This window comes from Gallus gallus, chromosome 18 (assembly GCF_016699485.2).
Source record: "Gallus gallus isolate bGalGal1 chromosome 18, bGalGal1.mat.broiler.GRCg7b, whole genome shotgun sequence".
Taxonomy (NCBI): Eukaryota; Metazoa; Chordata; class Aves; order Galliformes; family Phasianidae; genus Gallus; species Gallus gallus.
In genome coordinates, this window is record NC_052549.1 from 9,170,218 (window position 1) to 9,192,010 (window position 21,793).

Consider the following 21,793-nt stretch of genomic DNA (forward strand, 5'->3'; position numbering starts at 1 on the left):
ACGTGTTTTCACAATTTGCATGTCCCCAGTTCTTTTGCTGTATCTGTGATTTCTTCCTGCAGCATAGCAAGCTCATCCTGCAGCCCTATTTTGGGGACTTCGGTTGTTGTTTTACACCCAGATTAATCAATTTTCTGCTATTTTGAAAACTCGTGGGCAGCAGCATTGAGAGGTTGTGCATTACGGACACCTAGGAGCTCTCTATTTCCCTCTCTGTAGTCAGCTTTGTTAGGAAAAACCCTCAAACCCTCACAATGAAAGCAGAGAGGAGTCAGGAGGAAAGAGATGGGCTGAAAATCCAAACAACACAGGAGCATCCCTCCTTGTTACCAGCTGCGATTCACGCTTTCAGCTAAAAACCCACCAACTTTTCAGCAGGTTTAAGGGAGAAGCCTTTCTGTGTCACTGAGCAAGCCTAACAAGCAGCTGTACCAGCATGGGGTTTTCATGTCACGCCGCGTGAGGACTCAGTGTGCGCGGTGACCCTCGGCACGGCGCGGTTCCCTCCTCGCTCCCACCGCCATCACCACAGCCCAGCGCCGTGGTGGCTCAGTGTCACCTGGCCTCCAGTGGCCCCAGTTGGTGGAGCCAAGTTCCCACACTGCCATTGCACACAGTCCTGCAGTGCAAACACCAGGAGGGGCCAGGAAGGGCTTTTCTTGTCCCGCCAAGTGTTTGCAGCCTGAGCTGTTCCTCGTGCTGTGATTTTGCTTGTGACCGAGCAAGCCCAAGATGTGACAAAAGGCAGCATTGCCCTCGGAGACAGGGCGCAGGTTACGTGAGAGAGGGATGAGCTCGTAGAGGGTTCTTGGGGCTGGAATAAAGAGCTCAGTGTTCCAGCCCGCGTGCTGCGTGACAGCGCTGAGTTATTCCAGCCGCGACTTTCCATAGCGCCCACAAGCTTGGATGCATCGTTTTTTGCATGGTCATTTTGGCTTCCTTGCTTTACGAAGGGCCCGCTTCTCAGAAGCAATTAGGGCTTGCAGATGCAGCTCGCATCCCCGCGGGCGGGGAGAGGGAGACGCTCGTTATCCGCAGGCAGACACCAAGAATTAGTGACAGCTCCTCTGCCGAGGTACACAGCTTGGGGGAAGATAATTGCTCCTTCTCTCCTGCACATCTGCACCAGGCCAAATATAATGAAGCCCTATATTTTAATGGGCAGTAATGTTTAATATTTGACATTAGGTAAATATACTTTCCTTGCCGCTAGAATAATTTCATGCAGATTTAGGGTGGAGCTTTGAAAAGCTCCTGGGTAATGGAGTACAAACTCGTCCACGCTCAAGGCTCACACTGTTTTGAAAGTCCCACCCTTAATCTCTGATCATTATAAACTCTTACCAGCCAGTAAATCTCAACCGCTGTCTTTTCAATAATGGTTATACCCAAAAACCCAACACCTGAGGTCAGGCCTTGTGACGCTGCCGGGCGGTGTTCCTGAGGACAAGCAGTGATGTCACGCACGGCCCCGCGGCACAGCTCCGGCGGGGGGAGCAGGAGGGGAAAATTTCTATTTATGCAAAAGCCTTGGCAATCCCAAGCAATGGAAAAGGACATAAAGAGAGAAAGTATGGAGCTGAAATGTAAATAGCAGTTTTTATGAAATATGTCTCCAAGTTAGTCCATGCTCGACAAAAGTTCTTCAAACATATCTGGATATATTGTAATGTCTTTTTTTTTTTTTTTTTAAGTACTTTACCAGTCTATCTATGGCAGTTCGGTGGATGTCAGCAGCAGTGCTACGTTTAAAATGATAGATATTTTAGAATGAAACCATAAATCTTTAGAGAGTTACAATCTACTTCCTTTTAAAAATGTGGGTAATGGCAAATGGAAATTTACAATGGTAAAGGAACGTGTGGTGCTGGCGGTTGGACTTGATGCAGCAAACACGCATCTGCTGTACTTATGGGGGTGACTGCCCTCATGGGCTTGAAGTGCAGCACGGGCAGCAGTGGAGAATGACCCATGAAATGCGTTTATGCAAAGGATCTACCGCTGCTCTAGCTGATCTCACCAAGGAGAAGCACCTTAGAAATACCACTGAGTGTATAGGAATAGTGAGGCGTAAGGACTCTATTAAATAAACAGGGTAGACAGTCGAGAAGTCACATCACTTGTCCTTTACCATAGCCTGGCTAAACTTGATGGGCACACTGAAGGAAACATTAGTGTGATGCTAAGCCAGCAGCTTTGGCTGGTTTGCAGGAAGTGGCAAAATAATTCATAGATTCATAGAATCATAGAATGGCCTGGCTTGAAAAGGACCGCAATGATCACCTAGTTTCAACCCCCCTGCTATGTACAGGGTCACCAACCACCAGGCCAGGCTGCCCAAAAAGGTTGATATGACAGTGAAAGTGGACTCTGAGGCTCACCTACACTCACAGCTCAGAAATAACATTTCAAGCATATGGTAACAGGATATCAGATCATGAAGATGATTTCTGTTCCCAAATAGTGATCTTATTATGAAGCATACCAGCATTTTGTGAGATCTCTTCCATTATTTTTCTGTATGAGATAATAATAATATAATAAATTTTCCTGAAATAGAATAACAGAGCCTCCTTAAATCACAACATTGGGAACCTGAATTGTTTTTTAAAAGAAAATTAAATTGCCCTTTATATGATTTATTCTCCTCTGCTCCACATGCGAAAAAAGCTTATTTTTTTTCCATTACAATTTACCTGGTCTCCAAGCACAAGAAAAATGCTAACAAACACCACATTTTTTTTCAGACTGATTGAGTTGATAAGAGCCTCAGGTATCACCTTTTTATATTTGATACATATACCGATGGTGTCTCATTTGAGGTATTTTTCAGGACTAAAATACCAAACAGAGGTACTTCGGCTTTCATTGCAAGGAACTGGCTCAGCCTCTAAGCTTGGTCAGTGGATGATTTATGTGGGTGGGTGGGTACATATTTTGCCCAGTGTATCACCAAATAACAGGGCTAAGCTTAAAAACAGTCACTGAAATGGGCACTGTTTCTTCTGGGGTTGATTAAGCAAGACAAAATCAATTAACATCTGAGACCTCACAGGGATCTGCAGGCAAACTGTTCCAACTACCAACACTGGAGAGCAAATTAGGAGGCAGTAGAAAGGAACAGCTGTTATTTCACTGTTACTCTTGTCACTGTCATATACATTCCATCTTAGGGTCATTAAAAATGAATCTTGTCATTTTATTTTTTCTTTAACCACAGCATTTTTCTTTTAAAAAAATGAAAATACCACTGATTTATCTGGAGATATTTCCTAAAATTGAGTTAGCTGAGGGCATGTGCGCATATATATTGATATTGCATGTGCTCCAGCTAAATGCCTTTGGAGGAGTTGCTGTTGATACTTCTTCCAAGAGCTGATTTGCATGCACAGAAGTTTTAGGAAGAAATCAACCTTCATGCACAACGTATGTTTTCTTCCATAGTATTTATCAGAATGAAAAATGAGAAGAGATGAAAATCTATCATCTCTCCATCTTCTTGCCTGAAACGAGCCAATGACATCCTGTTTTATTGGCTTATGTTTCCACAGATCACGTACAAACCATACTCAGGAATTTACCGTTATGAAGTCTTTAGTCAAGGATCTCAAGTCGCATTGCAAGCATGAGTTCATTGTGCTTCGTTCATGTTTTGCCTCACAGGCAGATTAAACGGGGAATTAAGATTTAAATTACTCAGCATCGCACAGGAAATAGGAATCCTAACCTTTACAATCTCACAAACAAATTCACCACCCTTAACTCATTGCAATTGAAAGAAAAATTCACGCTATGCAGCCTTGCGCCGTCAAGTCCAACTTTCCTCATCTGACTTTCTTCCTTAAACACCATCTGCTGTCACCAGCCATCCTGGCCCAGCCTCTGCCTTTTTCCATTCGCATTCCTAAACATTTTGGAGATCCTCCATCCTCTGTACCTTCAGTCTCAGGGCACTGCCTAATCCCAACTTGTTTAATGCTCTGGGTGCTGGCTGCCTTCCTTGGCCTTGGAGCTGCTCAGCGGTGGGAGGCTCCATGCCAGGGAGGGAACATTTCGGGTCAGTGGGAGGCAGAACCACCTCAAGCATGAGGAGGAACAAAGCCACTTTTCTTGGCTTTTACCAGTGGATGGATCCACCTCAGCCCTTCACCTGGCCCATGTTTTAACCAGAGTGGTCGCTGTGGACCAATGAATCCAAATCCCCGTGAAAGCATGGAGGCAAATCACACAGAGCTGAGTGCACATGTCCAGAGTGAGTGTTTTTTTGGCAAGCAACGCATCTGCAGTCATACTGAATCATTGCACAAATCCATCTCGTTTAGGGGCAAGGGCGAGGAGGAGTCGGTACGGATGTGGCACCACCAAGGGTAAATGGAGGGATGATGGCAGCTCCGCCTGGAGTAGGGATGTGCCAAAGGGGAGCAGGGGTGGCAGAGACCCTGCCCATGGGAAGGGGAAGGAGAGGCTGAGGTAAGGCTGCAGCTTGGAGCAGGAGCAAGGAAAGGACAGCATTGCAAAACACGTGTTTCAGGGAGTCAGGATGCCTCCTGCAGCTGCTCCTGAGCACTTTAGAGGTTAATGGTCTTCTTGGTTGAACACCATGTGTCAGACTGAGAGGTACCACCCAAGGGGAAAAAAAAAAAAAAAAAGCAAATTAAAAAATAAGCCTCACACCCACCAGTCTGCAATCAAATCTGCTCCGTCATGCTGAGGGACTGGCGGAGGAGAGGAGAGGAAAGGAGAGCAGCTAGCTCCAACCCTAATAATTCTGATGATTCATCGCTATGAATTAACCGAGGTCTTTGGGGACAGCAGCAACGGGATCACACTGCTTCTTTAGGGATAATAAACACTCCTGGTAAACACTCCTTCCCTGTCCCCTAAACGCTCACCCCACGCAAATAATGTGAGTCACAGCTCCCACCCAATGGCAGGTCCTCCTTGCACAGCCATTCCCTTCGCCCTTCTCCATACCACCCAGCATCAGCTCCTGGAAGGTGCACGGGGCTTGTTTATTTGGGCAGAGATGCACAAGCACACACGCACACTCGCACATATATCTGTGCAAGAAAGCCCTTCTTTTCCTTTTTTTTAAGGGAGCATGGAAAGGCGTCCTGCCAAAGAAACGACACTAAGCGGCGCGTTCCATTTTAGGTGTTGACAGTGGATAATAAATCCCGGCCCTACCTAACATTTACAGGAACATTATAAAATAAGTGAAACGGCGTGAGCTGGTTCCCAGGGCAACCAGACAAACACAATAAACAGGCCGCAGAGGCAAGAGTAAGTTACACCACACTCCTGGGTCTCAAATATATCACTTTACATTACCCTTCTGCTGTTGCTGCTCCTGAAAGCTCTTTATTTTATTATTATTCCAAGTTTAAAAAAGGGAAAAAAAAAAAAAAAAAAAAAAAAAAGGACTTTTTTTTTTAGATGAAGATCAGGGTGAAATCGATGAGTTCCTTTGGTTGCTTGTCTTTATAGGTCTTTTGCTTTATGTTAAAGCATCTGTGAAAATAATAAGGATTAATACATTTTTAGAAGCAACTGTACCCTGCTTCTACAGGAGAATATGATTAATAAGGTGTCTAGCAACCCTGGCTTTTGTTGGCCAACTGGAGGGCAGTTTTGAGGGGCACTTTTCCTTGACCTAGATACAAGATTAGCAGTAGGACATACGTGGTGGCTGGGCCAGCTTGCTCTTGATTCCTCTTGATTCATCAGCCTCCTCCAACTTTGCATGCAGCCAGGATACAGCTTTGGATCCTGCTTGGTTCATTGCAGCTTGGGCTCACCAAGCCCCACAGCAAGCTCTACAAAACACTGACATTTAGTTCTCTTAAGTGGCCACTACTCTTCTCCCACTTACCAGAGTACTGTGCATATATTCCATTAATCTTTTCAGACCCATTCCCTATATCTACACTTTTTCGAATACAGACTTCCCAGGAACAGGAAGAAAGAGCTGCGTTTGAGATGGGAGAAGGCACAGAACAAATCGTGGTTGGTTTAGGGATGGGGAGGTGACCTTAGAAGATCCTCTGTTTTTAAGGCCACACATAAGTGATTCATCCACTGATGCATCGTCAGTGCTGAATGAACCCATTTTTTTGCACTTTTTCTCCAGCTCTGCCCATCCATTACTTGCAAACCATGTTCTTAAAGAGAGCTTAAAGCTCTCTTAGCACTCGTTCTTACTGAGACACCTTTTTGTGGTTTCTGTAATGATCTTGGCTTGTCCTCTTTCAGGATGGGCTGAAATGGGAAGGCTCCATCTCAGAGGAGTGTTCTGGCGATCTACCTGGATAGGAACTGGGTGAGTCAAAAGGAGTATATGGAGCATGAGAATCTGGAAATCATGAAAGAAGCAGCAAGAGTCATTCCATCCACCTACCTCCCCTTCTCCTGAACCGCCCTTCTTGTGTGGGGAGCAAGTAATAGCAACCAAAGGGAAATTGCTTGGAAACAAGTTGGGTACCAGTTTAAAAAAAAAAAAAAAAAAAAAAAAAGCAAGTTTTAAAGGCTCTGTGGCAATGCCTGGAACCCTCCTCCATGTGTTATCCAGGGTTTTCTGCACAGTGATGACATTTGGAAGTGTGGCTACCAGACTGAGTTACAAGTGAAGGGTGGGGTAATCACATGCTCTTGGTTTCTTTGCCATATTTAGCTGCATCTCTTCCAGACTGCCGCAAGTTTACAGGCTCAGGTTTGGCAGCTGTGCCAAGAAACAAGCTGCTGGCCCGCGAGCCATGGGGTGGATGGCTGCTGAGTGAGAACACATCCACCCGCTGCAGCCTGGGAGTGGGGAGGGAGCCCTGTGTGTAATAGTAGGAAAGTGGAGGTGGTGGTTTGGGGCTTTTTTTCCTTTTCTTTCTTTCTTTTTTTTCTCTAATGACCAAATCAGTGCTCTATCGATCACTAATTAGAATCTGCAGGGTCCAGATGGCCAGCTTCCCTAATGAGGCCAATTAGGGATCCAAATGTTTTCACACAGTGACTTTTTTCCTAGAAAGACATAGTAGTGATGGAGATCTCACCTTCTGCTCTAAACGTAGGTCAGTGGCACGATCCTAGAGATTTTAAAAGTAAAAAGTAAATGCAATAAGGTGAAAACAGTGCAGGTTTTCAGTATAGAGGCTTTGTGTCCTGCCTCAGTTCCCATAGATCTCTGCTGAAATCCACCCCCAACTACTTTCTGAAAGACAAAACCCTTTTCTTGGTAGGGTGATTCCAATTCACTTTCTCTCTTTTTTTCTTTCCTTTGGTGTGTGTGTGTGCTGCAGATTCTGCAGTCCTGAGTCATGGTCATGAGGAGAAGAGCTGTAATGCTGTGATACAGAATTTCCGATCTCTAACCTGAGCAGACGTGGTGAGCAGCTCGCGAGGTTTCCACCCTTGTTTTGCAGGTTCTCAATAGTGTCTAAGCAACTGCTGTTGGGTGTTTATTTGAACCCAACCCTGAGCCTCTGTCCTCACCAGAGCTCTTTCTGTCTGCCCACCTGAGCTTTACAGGACACCCATTCCTAATTTGCAATGAGACCTGAAAACCTATATGGTGTTTACCATATTTCTCTTCACAAAACTCCCACAGAAGGCTTCCATTTTACAAAATGGGAATCAGGGAGAAGAAGGACTTCCCGTATTGCACAGAAGGCATAAAATGAAGCAAAGAATCCCAACTCCAGGCTAGCATTTGGCTGCCAAATTAGTCTTCTTACTTACTGCCCTTCATGGTCATTAAGAAAGAAACCAGACTCCAGCTCTATCATGGGTCAGATATTTGCAACCTTTACTCTGATTGAGAAATACTTATTTACAAAGGCAACCACATTAATCTGATGTCAGTAGAGATGCCCGTATGAAAAACTCCCAGACCCACAGCCAGCTGTGGCTTTCAGAACATAGGATTTGTCTCAGTTCTGAGCAGGTCTGCAAACTCAAAACGTTACCATTGTTTTTGACAAATGAATCAATCCGTTCTTTAATTGTCCTGTACATAAAATCATTCATGTTTTACAAAACATTTTCTTTTTTCTTAGTAATCCAAAGAGATAAAAACAGATGTTCCTTTTTAGTATTTCCTAGAGCTATTCAAACTTCCTTTCTCTGCAGGCCTGCTTGTCAGCCTGGTCGCAAGGCAGCTCAGATCCCGGCTTGGATGCTTCAGGGTCACAGCCTCCATCAGGTGAGTGAGCTCCCTGTGTGGGAAATGGCAGGAGGGGAATGCCGTGCATTCCAAAATGTCTAAGGGTTATTTGGAAATGTACACGTCTGAGTGCACTGGACTGGATCAACCACAGACATTATGAGGTTTGCGGTGTGTCTGAGTGTAACAATAGCACCAGGAGTCTATATGAGATTTCCCGGACGTGTAAGGCTAATATAGATCACATATGTTCCATTAAACACATGGCAAATCCAGGAAAGCTGCACTGGAGCTGTAGCACAGTGAGCTCCTCAGATGCGTATGAAGCCATATCAGTGTTGCCTAAATGCATGACTTCATGGTGTTGTGTACGCTTCACTGTTACCCGAAACTGCGTGTAGGAAACTTCATTCTGTGTACAGTTCCTCACCCAGGATGAGTCCCAGTCCCACTGAGGTCAATGCAGAGACCACAGCTGTCACGGAACCCTGTGGTTCTTGCCAGAAGAGATGGCAGGGGTTTTTTTCCAGCAAAAAGGACTGAGATAACAGTATTTAGAAGAGCTGGTGCTCTGAAAAGCTGGTGGTAGAGAGGGCAGCTAAAAATGTCAACATGTTTGAGAAGTGATTGACCCAGGACCTGTTGGAAGCATTGCTGTTATTTTCTAGATTTTATCAGGTGAGTGGCAGGAAATGTCTGTGGCAGTGAACCTTTTCCCCGGATTCCTTAACAAACAAAATGGATAGAAAGAAGTGTCCATCTGGACTCTCACTGAGCAGAGAAGGGGAGACCGAATGCTCTCCCTGCTGTGACAGAGGGGGACTTGCTTTCACCTAGATTAGAAAAACTTGAATGAAGTTACACGTTTCTTTGTTGAGTTTGATGAGCTCAGGCAAAACGTGTGTCCAATGAGTGGGACAGGCTGAAGCTCATAAGAAATGTCAATGCATTCGATTTCTGGCTGGATGAAGGCTGAGAGGGAGCAGAGAAAGGCAGCCCACATGCCTGGGGTGCACAAAGACGTGGAGCCTGAGGGGAGCAAAGGGCCATTCGAGGCCAAAAAAGGCTCCTGGGAATTTCTGACGTATTCTGGGGACAAAGAGAGGCAAACAGAACAAGGACTTAAAACATGAATATTGGGCAGAGATTGCAAAAAAAAAAAACCCCAGAGGTTGTGCTCCCTTTGTAGTTATTTGTGGTGCTGGGTAGGATTGCACTCGTGGTTTCTATTCTTTCCCTCACATTTAAAAAAAAAATGTGATGAGTTCAATGAGTTCAATGAGTTTTCTAACTGCCAGCCAGGTCCTGCATTGCACAAACAGCCGACCCTCCCCACAGTCCCAGCTCCAAACTAGGCCATTGTGTCAAGCCTCCAATGTGTGTCAGGACCTTCCAGCTGGAATTCAAAAGCTGTGCCATGGCACTGTGTGAACAAGATGTCATTATTTCAGAGCAGTTGTCCCACGTTTTGCATAGTGTCTGAAGGAAACGTTCACTGAGGCTGCCAGTAGTGGCAATGTGATGGCACTGGGTGGAAAGTTAACATAACTTGTTTCCTGGGAAACATATGTCATTTTTCACTGAAATGTCAGTTCAGGGCTTATATCTTCCAGCTGCCATCCTATACCCATGGTGTAGTGGAAATGCTAAGTCATGTCTTGAACCAGTGATGGAGCACCTGGTGGGAAGGGAGGGTCAACCCAGGGAAGCTCAGGTGCATGCAATGAACCTGAGTGACCAGAAGGGCTGGAGCCAGGATCTACCCCTTCCCAGCCCTCATTTAAGGCTTGGCAGTGGAGGTGAGGGTATCTCACTGGAGATCCCTACCTGCCTGAGGGCTTTGAAAGGTAAGCAAATTTTCTTTCTTCATTTCTGCATCTTTGGTTGTTGCGTTTGGGCTTGTCCTCATTTGCTGTAGCCTAGAACTTGCTGCCCTGCAATTATTGCAGTACTTTCATTATGTTGGAGCGTTACACATGGTAATGCCCTTGTCTCAAATCATGGTGCTACTCCCCCCCAGCTCTCAATAATGCTTCTAAGCCAACTGACCACCAAGTATCCTCTAAGCTGTTGCTCTCCCTGTGCAGCAAGTTATAAACCTCTATTTACCTCCTGTTTAAGGATCCCCTTGCAGACGCAAGCCAGCTAGCTGGGCGCTTTCCCTCAGAATGCTCCTGGCAGCTTCAGTATACTGTTGAGAGAGCTCCTTGGCCAAGCTGAGTTCTTGGATGTTCTCTCTCTGGTTGTCTCCCACCCACACCTGGTCCAGGTACGCAGGGTTTGCTGTTTGGATCCTCTCCTCCAGCTGAGCCTGGTTCTGTAGAACTGAGCATACCATCTCCTGGAGTACAGCAGTCTTGCAAGATGTGCTTGGTGGAACAGCTTGGTTCCCCCACCTGCTGCTGGGACTGCTTCACTTTGCCAGGCAATTTCTTCTCCTTTACAATGAACAAAAAAGTGAAAAGCAATAGGCCTCCATGTGCACCTGCACGGGGCAGGCACCTGCAAAGACAAAACGGGGTGTATCCTGTGACTTGCATCTGGCTGGAATCCAACAAAGGGATGCTTACACGCTTTTGTTTCTGCAAAACTAAGTACATGCAGCAGTAAGCTCTCTGGTGACTGGCTGTGAAAGGCATCCACAGGTTTGTTTCCAGTTTCCTTATCACTGTCACTGCTCTGTGTGCATGTGGCATATAATAGAGGTATTTGCCAGCAGTAAGTCAACAGATCCCACAGAACTTCCTGGAGCACGCAGGGCCAAGGTTATCCCTGATACACCTTCTCTGGCTTCCCACTGTGAAATCAATAGTCTTTCCACCTGGCTAAATTTGAACCATCTTTTCTCTTTGTTCAGTTAGTGAAAAGCATAGGGCATTGCATGAGGCTTTGCTGAAAAGTGTGTTGCAAATCCATCCTAATCTTCTATGAGAAACCTGACTGTTCTGCTCAGGGCTGCTCTGTCCCCTGAGGCAGTCCTGAGGTATTGCAGGGGCAGATGTCACAGACCTGGGCTGTTGATGCAACGTGAAGTACCCCTGGAAAGACAGATCTCATGCTACACTTTCAAGAACAGGCAGCCTGTTTGGAAACTTTGTACCATAAAGTAGAAACAAGCTATAAAAATGGCCAGGACTTTCAAGAAACTTAAAATCTATCTATTTTGTACTATACAGCACACAAAGCAACAATGATCCATGCTCTGAGCAATCTCCAGGCACAGGTGCTGTGGTACAGGCAGCTACAAGATATACAGGATATCTATAAGAATGCTCCTGATTATCTTAATGTTGGCATCACTTTGTTCTTACCCTGTGCCTGCTCACCCACTCCTGCTGCATCGTCTCCATGAAGGCTGTAAGGCTGGCAGTGGGAGCACAGCCAGACGCCTCTCTCAGCTTTTGGGCAGCCTTCATCATGGCAGAGAGATGAAGAGTGTTCGCAGGGTGGCTGCTGTGCTGCTTGTCGAACGTCTCAGCGCTGTCTGAGAAGCAGGCACTGATGGCACATACATTTACCAGTGTCAGAGCCAGAGTCCCCTCTTTGCTGAAGATCCCTGGGGAAATTAAAAACCCAAAGGCATGTAAGAGAGAGCCACAGAATAAATCAACCAAAGACATGGAGACAGGGAGGAGAGTGAGACTTGGTTGAAATGAGCATGGGAAGCTGGTTTGCATGCTGTGATCAGCTACAACCCTTCCTTGGCCTGTGGGAGTTCTTCTGTTACCGCTGGCTGCCCTCATCAGTCATTTCCAAACTGGGTTTGTTGGCAGTCTGAGGGAGGGAGGCAGGTAACCATTCACCTTTATGGAGATGAGGACGCTTAAGCCGACTTGGAACGTGGAGTTTTTTGACTCTTACCCTGAGCGACTCCCCCAGGTCTTGCACCGAAGGCAGCTCTCCTCAATGCCCGGTACATTACCTGGTTGTACAGCTGGGAGTTTTCCAAGAAATGCATTGTTTGGGATTTGTATGCTTTCCTTTTTTCCCCCCCCCCTCGATCAGAAATGCTGATGTGCTGAAATCAAAACTTGACGAGAGGAAGGAGAGATTCTCAGAAGTTTCTTAGCGGTGCCATTTGGGGCCGGAGAGCAGAGGAGCAGTCACTGAAATGGTTGAAAGGAATCTGCATGAATAATTTCCAGTGCGGGATATTAATTGCAATGACTTTTTACTTTGAAATGCAAATTGACTACCGAATTGCTCAGCTCCTTCCCTGTGAGTTGCTGGAAGTGGTGTGCACTTGAAGAGCTCTATATAGTGAGCAAAAACACATCATCTGTTATCAGGTTGGAGAATGGATCATGTTGAGAGCTTTCTAGCCCAGAAAGTCTGCCTAGTGCTGTGCCAGGTGCCCCAGAGGGAAGGCAGGGAGCCCTGGGGATGGAGCTGTGCGTCGCTGTGCTCCACAAAGCTCTCAGCTCTCAGGAAAAAACCAGCAGCCCTTACAGTATTGGGCTAAAAACCATCCTGGCTCAATAGGAATGGGATGAAATATGCTGTTTTACAGTAGCAGAGGATCTAATTCAGTAATTTTTCGTACCTGCAGTACATGAAAGCTTTTCCCTGCTAAGCAAATCCTTCCTTGTTATACAAAGGGAATATATGGGCCAAAGTTTCAAATCCTCTTAGAGCATGCTCAGTTCACAGTAATTGTAATTAGAGTTTGACATTCAAATCCCTTAGGCAGCTTTGGAAATTGCAAAGCGGTCGCACCACTGGAGCCCTAATTAAAAGCTCAGTTATCCAACTGGAAATCAGAGCAGTGGTTCCATGACAGCGCTCCTAGAGCATAGTTTGTTTTACAAACCTGCAGAAATCTAATTGCATCTCCTGCGCAATGGAATACATGATCCATTTGCTAGCAGTGTTTCCAGCAAATGTCAGAGAGGTTTGTTTGTTTTATAGAAGGAAAACTTCAAGTCTCAGTTTTTAACAATAAAATCTGTTTTAGTGAGTTTCCCTGTTGCCAAATTAATGCTGAGCGTGCTTTGTTTTGCTTCTCTGTTTGCTCCTATGTGTCTAAGTTTCCTATTAGAAAAATAGGGGGTGGAGAAGGGGAAAGCAGGGGGGGAACCTTTGGTTTTGCCCAATAAAGCGATGGATCCTAATGATAGGTAGAAATGAAGAACTTGTTCTCCAGGGTGCCACAGAAGATGTTCCTTCAGATTTACGGCAGTAAAAGAGAAGGAAAAATTATGTTCTATCAAATTCCATCCAGTTCCATAAAATTTATTTAAAGTAGAGTAAATGAAAAAATAAATAGTTCGTTAGACTACCCTAGAGTCTATTATATGCAAGTAATTGAAGGAAAAGTTCAGAGCAAAGTCTGGAGTAGTTATTAATCCCATAGCTTACCCTCTTCAGCATGAGCTCTTGGCTCCCTTCCCACTGAATGGCTGGGACCAGGCTTTGACAGAAACATGGAATAGGAAAATATTCAAATGTCTTGTTTTCTGGAGAAAATCACACATTTATTTGAAAAAAAAAAAAAAAAGAAAGAAAAAGCATTACTGTTTTTTATCTTAAAACTAAATTCCATTAAGACCCTCTAAGAGTTGCATCTGGGAAGACCACCTTGGCTTTTCTTGGGCTAATATTGCAGATGCCTCATTAATAGCATGTGATGGGCTCCCTGAGTGCTCACCACCTCCTGTGATGTCCCTTTATAAGGTGGGAGGCTGCTGCTCGTCAGTAGGAAAGTGATGGGGCAAGGTGTGTTGGAGGATCCCTAGCTACATTGGCGTTACCAACAGACACTGCCCTCTCTTGCTCCTCTCAATGAAACTCTGTATTTGCACACAGTATTGTGAAGTCAGCACATCCAACTCATTGGGCTGGAAAAAAACGTCCTACTTTGTCATATGCTTTTTGCTCATATGGTGTTATTTTGATCTTCTCTGGAGTTTCTATGTCATATAAATAACCTATTACACATTCTGCAGCTTCAACACTTTTGTTTTCGTATGAGCTTCATGAAAACAAGCTATTTTGGAGGATCTTTGAAATTTCCACCATTTCTACTAGATTTAGTAGTTCTCGCTTCCTGTCCTAAGCTGTCCCAGAGCGGCCACCCATTAGAAGCCCTGCAGTGACTGTTGGAAAGGCTTGGCAGCGTGAAGCAGTTAGGTCTCTTCTGGATGAAAAGCATGGTATAAACGTGTGATCATTACCCTATAACATACTCTTTTATAACTGCATTTTTACAGTCTCTGGCAGGGACTCTGTGCCATTACTTCTTTGTTTCTACCAACAGCAGAGAGAGGGGTGCTGACAATTTGTGTACATGTGTTCCTCGTGTGCCTGTGTACTATTTCAGCACTGGAGCATTTCTGGATGAGGACCAGAATTTACTAATTATCACTTTAACCACTATCCACAAAGAAGGGGGTGAGGGGGGTGAAACTTCCAAAGAAAATAGTTAAAATCTTATTACTGATGCTTCGACAGGGCTGCCTTGTGTTTACAGGAAGTGATTCCCGCTGTGGAAGAGAAAGAAAGCTATGATGTCTTTTTCAAGGGAGGAGGAACTGACTTTCTCTGCACAACAGTTTTATTGACGTCGTCACAGAAGCAGATTTATACTCCATAAAAGTGCACTATAGAGGAAAGGGACTGGAACAGACCAGGAGAGCAGCGCTCACACCTTGCGCTGCGTCGTAACTCACAGCCGGACCTCACGTTCAGCAAATGCACCGGCCATATGGTCCAAAGAGAGGAAAACTTGACATGAAAATACCTGCTAAAAGTCAGATTTGGAAAGTTCTGAGCAGGGCAAAACGCTGCTTTCTCTCACCTCTCCCACCACTCTGTGTAACTTTCCCTTCGTCTTTTGCAGCTCCACCAGCAGAACCCTTGTCAGCTCCTGAGCCAACATCCAAATGCTTTCCTAACGCTTGGCTACCTTAGAGAACAGCAATGCTGAACCCTGAGAAGCAATCAGAGGTAATCTATCAGGTGCTGCTTGATGCTGGGCTGGCACCGATCTCTTTTACCGAGCTCTGGTTAAACGGAGAAGGCTTTTGCTGGTTTTAGCCTCCATTCCATGCCCTGGTATTACCACCAGAAGCTGTTATCTGCCTATCGTCACTACCCCACACACTTCATAATTCCCACACCAAATCCTACCTCCAGCTTCCCAGCCTGCCCTGGGACACAACGCTGGAAAAAGCATTTGCCAGTCAGCTCAGGAAGTCTTTAAAAGGTGAAAAAAAAAAAAAAAGGTTAAAGAAATGAGGTCTCCTTCTCCACTCTCATTGCCTCCATTTCTTTTTCTCTTTTCTCTCTCTCTTTATTTTTCAATAACAAGCTGAGGGCTCTTTACCTCAGTCTTTACCTGTCTGGCATTGAGACCCATCCAACTCAGGCACTGACTGAGGATTTGGAGAGCTACAGAGCAAATCTTGCAGAAAAATATTGCCTGAGAGCTGTGCGATTTAAGGGCACTCCTTTCTGCTGGTGCTGTGGCACCGGGCAGTGTCACCATGATGTGGGACATGGGTGGTCTCCTCCCCCTATCCCCAGGGTCCTCATCCCAGTGCTGCAGCTCAGCACAGCCACAGCTCTTGCTACACCCATCATACAGGCAGTTCCTTCCCCTCCCTTCTGGGTCTTGTTGGCAATAATGGCAGCTGCTTGCTTACCTCTTCTGAAGAAGCTGAGAGACAGCAACAGCAAAAAGTGGGCATGTTTATCTTAAAAATCCCAGGAGATGGGCATGTAAAGGTAAAGCATCTCCCCGGGACCTTTTAAAAGCTGCCTCACACTGAAGGAAAACAACAGCAACCCAATTGCAGCCCATGTGAAGTCAGAACTTCATGTCACAGCACATCCAGGGACTTCCCAGTGCAGAATACTTTCTTTCTCAAATATTCACAGACAACATTTCTTTGTAAGTCCTTTCAGCAATGCAGTGGCATTTGACAAGTTGGCATCTCTCCCTTTGCAAACAAACCTGAGCTTATCAAACAAATGCTGTGCTTTTGACTTCTTCCCTGTCCGGGACAACCCAGATTGCTGCAATGAGGCCAGCCCTGGGGACAGCTGGGGCACAAAGCTCTTCCTTGCTTACTGAGCAACGTTGTCATGAAGATGTGGGGCTGCTCCTGCACCAGGATGTTTTATTGGGTGCAGATTAGGGCTGGTGGGTGGCACTTTAAGCGGTGCTTTGGTTGTCCGTGCTTTGTGTTGCAGCTTTCCTTCAGTGGCACGTTACAGCTGGATGACAACGCTGTGCAACGTGACATTGTATTTCAGTGCATCTCCTCTCTGAGCTCGATGGGTTCAGTTTTTGGGAGGGTTTCTCTCCCACCCTGCTCATGCTAATTGGCCCATTTGCTACCTATTCTATTAAAATGTGAGAAAAGGTTCAGCCTTCCCACAACAAAGATAAATTTTACTCTAACAGGGCATGGCAGGGAGCTGTAGCATACCTGAATGGCCTCATCGTTGCAGCCAGGCAGTGATCTGCAGCAAGCAGCCCAGGAACTCAGGGTAAAACAAGAACCAGAGAGATGGGCATCTCCTCCTGGATCCCAAAGGAGCCCTCTGAGTTTTGGATGGCTCCTATGATGCAGTCAGACAATCAGTTTCTGACCAATAAACAGCAGAAACACAACTTCACGTTCTTTGCATCTCATAAAAAAAACCAAAGACAATTGCTAACTTGGAAATTCAGATCTCCCATGTACTTTGGTGAATGGAAATTGGGACTCCAAATTGCTTATTCTTAACCACAATGTGCTGGGCTGCTTCTATGTTTTACCACTGATCCCCTTCCCATTCCTGCTATGACATCTTTGCTTTTTCTTACCGGTCTTTCAACCACGAACCCCGAGTCATCGTCAGGTTTGTGTTTCAGCCTCAGGTCTCCTGCCCATTCTCTTACTCATATAAAATGGCGCAATTAATTTATTGCAGTCTCGCCACAGTTGTTTTATTCATCATAACCATAAAGCTGCTGTGAAGTACGCCCAAGAGAGGCAATATCATTTTAACAAAACTGTCCTGATGAAAGAAAGCTGAGAACCCAGGGAGAAACAGCAAGCTTATATACCTAGAGTGTATTTCTGATATAATATTTCTTCCACTAAAACATTATTTCATCTGATAATGAGTATACAGCCTGTTCAGTGAATAAGCCACACAGTAAACAGATGTGGAAAAATCACAGAGAAAAAATACCTTCGGCAGACACCAGAATTAAGCTGAGAAAGTTATGGCAAATTCATTGAGAGATACACTTCTATCTGGTGAATGGGTTTTGGATGAAAATGTAACTGTCTTGAAAGTGTGTGCATATCCAACATAGAAATGATTGCAGCTATCTCATAGGTCCTGAAATGCAGCCATGATGGATGCTAAGCGTGTGCCCATATTCAGAGGGCTTGTTGTAGAGCTCAGGAATAGCTGGAGAGTTATGGATCATAGAATCATAGAATTTGAAGGGACCCTGCATGATCATCCAGTCCCACTCCTCTGCAATGAACAGGGACATCTACAGCTCAGTTGGGTGTTCAGAGCATGGTCCAGCCTGACCTTTAATCAGAACTCAGACTTGTTTTGAGGTCTTTCAATCAACTCAGGCGAACAGAGGTGTGCTGGCTACTCCTGATGGTATTTAAGGACATAAAGGAAAAAAGAGTCAGGTCAGCCTTACATATCAGCAGTCTGAGCAAGCTGCTATGAGGTTTGTTCACCCTTATCATGGATCTGAGCAACATTTAATTTTGGATTGATTGAATTAAGATTGCTGGTAGAACTTTGACGTATGTAACTGTGTTTTATGGGCTATAGGCATGCAATTAGTTTGAATTTTGCTGTCTGAAATGGTAGGGGTGTGCAAGTCTAGGTCTTGGTCTACAATCTGTCTCACCCAATGATTTCTTAGTGCCAAGCTGAAATGGATTCTACACTTCAAACTTTTTATTCTAAATCTTTTCAGTCAATACTTGAAAGCCTCCGAAGTTCCATTGGTCTGAGCAAGTGACAAATACCTGCTGTTCTGCCTCTAGCCTACCTACATGCCCAGTAAATTTCATTGTATTTCATTTTAACGGCTGCAGAGAACACTAAAAGGGTCTGCACTTAAAAAAAAATCCCAACAACAATAACAACAACGAGCTGAGATACAAAACCAGCCTGTCTCACTATGACATAGTGCCATGAGGTTCCCAGACTGCTGTTAAGAAAATATAGCTCATACACGTCGTGCCCCTGCCCAGCTATGTTTCATCTGCCAGGGGATGTTGAAATTGTGCCTTCCTGGCGCTGCCTTTATTTACCACAGTGGCATTGACTTCATGTGCTGGGGCCCTTTCCATTTGGGTTGCCTCAGCCAAGGTCATCATTGCGTAAAGCATGAGCCCGCAAATAGCAATTTCTTGCTATTTCTGAGGAGAATTACTAGTTCTGTTTGCATCAAGGACGGTGAGGAATCCCTGCTACACTTGGGACGTGGCAGAGCTGACTTAGTCAAAGTTTCTTGGATTAAGCAGTAAGAAGAAAAAAAAGAGCTCGAAAGATGAGTCACTGCTGAGTGAAATGTACTCTTGTAGCTCCTCATGGAAAGCAAGCTTTCTTAAAAATCATAGGATGTGTCTCTATATGCTTTCTTCTATATTAATATAGGCATGTGAGAATGCATGGGTCTGTATATAAAGAAAGATTCAAGTGCACGTGCATCCAGAAGTGCACGTCTGTAAAGGTATTATGCACAGTTCTGGAAGAGGTGAGTGTGTGTTCCTAGGCTGTAAAACCAAAATCTACTGAAGGAATCACACAGCATACCAACACATGCCTCTTTTGTGCCTACGCTGCAAAAAAATTAATGCTTTAGGAAAATAAATGATCACGAAGAAATGAACCTCTGTGTAAAGGCTAAGGCACCTCAGATAGAGGATTTGAGGGTGTTTCAGTGCCCAATTCCTAATGAAAGCATGAAGCAGATGTTCTGCTCACCTTCAGTCTCATGCACAGGGCAATGCAGAAACTCAGAGACATTTCTTAAGTGTGAACTTCTGACTTGAAAGTAATCTTCTCTTCAAGGTTTTACCTTGAGCTTACGTTTTCCGTGCCATAAAGTAATAGAATATTATGGGGTAAAAAATGTCATAGATGAAAACTACAGAGTCAAGATTTACAGACTAGAAGTATTTCTTTATTCTGCAAAAATGACGTTGCATGGATCCTATCAGCTGCTGAGGCTGCATTTAGACATTAGTGCAACTTTCACCATTTTGGCATTATCGAAATGGCCTAGAAAAGCACTGCCAAGCACAAGTCTATAGGCTGGATGTAGCACTGATGAAAAGGATATGGTCATTTGTCATCTTTCGCTTTCCCAATAGCTGATTCATCATCTCCGTTGATTTCTTGGGCACATCCATCAATGAAAGTGAGATATTTCAGCCAGTCCTCTAAGTGCTCATGGAATAAGTCCAGACATTAGAAAATCTCTCACTTCTCCAGGTACTCTCTGAACTGTGCTTTCCCTGTACTGGGGATTTGTCTCAGGTACAGGGTGTACACAAGAGCATTGGCTGCTGCAGAGCTGATCTTTATTCCCAGGCTGGCTTACGCACTGCGATGTCTCTCCAAATTTCTTACCTGAAAATACCCCGCTGTTCCACACTGCTTAGGGAGCAGCACAGACATTGATCAGTATACCTAAATAACATCGATCCTGAAGGCATCAACTGTTGCTCCTTTCTTACTAGGGCTGCTTTGACTTGGAAGTTACGAGGCAACAGATAAGAAGCAAGAAAACATCTTCGGACACAGAGTATCCTACTTCCAGTGTGATTTGGTTCCTCATGCTTTACCATGTCTAATTAGGGTTTTACGGGATGCTGCCAAACCCCATCTCTCTCCACTCCCTGTGAAGCCCCTGCTGCAATGGTCACCACACGACAAGGAGACAGCCCCCTGTAAAACACAACTGCAAGCCATACAGACCGTTTACATGTCTCAGAGATCGCATTTGTGCAGAGGTCCTGCAGAAGGGAGATCCTGAATGTTGGACCCTGTTGGTGGAATGTCATTAATCAGAGGGTAATGGACAGGAAGGTGGGTGGCTGCTGATAGTTTTGGCTCATTTAAGACAGTTTGGGAAGGCTGCCAGATTGTGTGGAGAGTTTTGGGGATGTTTTGAACAATACCGTCTTTACAGTGCCATAAAATGGTGGGGTGGTTCGCATAGGTTTCCAACTGGCTCCTGGCCAGTGCAACCTCAGGATTCCACTCAGCTGTGACCTGGGCTCCAGGGCGCCTACAGTGTCCCAGGTCACCCCTTGCCTCTTCCCTTGGGTTTCTGCACTATTAGGAGGGAGAAAACATCTGTGATGCCCCAGCTTCTGCTGAACCTCAGTGTCCTTCTCATAACAAGCTTTGCTACTGCAGCTATTTCTCCCTTGTAGTTCATGGGGAGATTCTGCTCTTCATGCAAAGATGACACGTTGTGTAATACTGAAATAAATCAGTGCATTTATAAACAGGTAGGGCTAAGTCTTACAGGGAGGGTTAAATCTTCCATCGTATTTTCGGCTGGGCTCCAAAATCTGTCTTGCCACGAAGGGAAATGCTGTGTCATGAAGGGCAGACAGATGCTTGTAGGAACATAAAGTACATGCAGAACGTCTACAGTTCTCTCAGGTAAAGAAATATTCTTGGTGTTGAGCTTCTGCTCTGTTACTTCTTCTTTGCTGCCCAGTGCTTCATACCCACTGGTGCTCCACGTGCACAGCTGTGCTGTGTGGATGGTCAGTAAGCATCGTATGGTTTGTAAATAATTGCGGTGCCTGTTGCTGTTGGGTGCTACTCGAGCATACAAAGAAGTGAACTAATTGTATTCACATGAACTAATGCTGTAAGTCACAGAGCAGGCTCTTTATCCCTATCCACAGGAGGTAGTCACACTTCCATTAAAATTAGAGAAACTTTTCTGTGCTCTCCTGAGAGCTGTAACACTGAAGTCTTTCAGCTTTTTTAAGAGTAAAAGTTTCCCATACTGGTAAAAGTGGCATTATTTCATTTTATTCGTTTAATATTTTTTGTTTTAATCTTATGTTAGTAAAATATCATCCTGATTCTTTTTTTATTATTATTTTTATTACAGAAAATGATTCCAATTCCAAATGAGACATGGTTCAGAAGGCTTTATTTATAGGAAAGTAAAGCCTAAACCTGAAGCTATCTTTTTTTCCCTTCTGTGTTTCCATAAACATGATTTCTCCCAATAGAAAAAGTAGTAGAAGTAACTTGTCATAATATCATTCATCAAAAACAGTCTGATAATCCCAGACATTTGAAGCCACGTTTGCAAGTAAAACACACTAAGTGGAAACAGAAAGCTTTAAGAATTAACTCGTTTGCATTTCTTTTCCTTCCTATTCAAGAAAAAATGGTGTAAGGCTCTTGATATGTTATGGTGCCTTCTTTGTATTGGGAATCTGGAGCAAAATAGTGAGCTGTGGAAGCACAGTGCTGTCATCCCATTGTTACCTGTGTGATGCTCTATGTTACAGAAACTCCGCATCTGGAGAAGGAGTTTCCATTCTGTCTGGGACAGAACCAGGTCCCAGAGCAAGCCCACCTAGTCAAGGCTTTCCTTCTTGCTGCACATGACTACAGTAGAATATTTCTTGC

At 44.8% G+C, this 21,793-nt stretch overlaps 1 long non-coding RNA gene across 1 annotated transcript in view; it reads left to right on the plus strand.

The window, feature by feature from the left end:
* Positions 1–21,793, plus strand: part of LOC101751181 — a 344,852-nt gene that overhangs the window by 127,971 nt on the left and 195,088 nt on the right. The window contains exons 5-7 of the long non-coding RNA XR_005840735.2: positions 6,253–6,319; positions 7,287–7,372; positions 8,116–8,188. This is a non-coding gene — a long non-coding RNA (uncharacterized LOC101751181). The remainder of the gene's footprint in view (positions 1–6,252; positions 6,320–7,286; positions 7,373–8,115; positions 8,189–21,793) is intronic.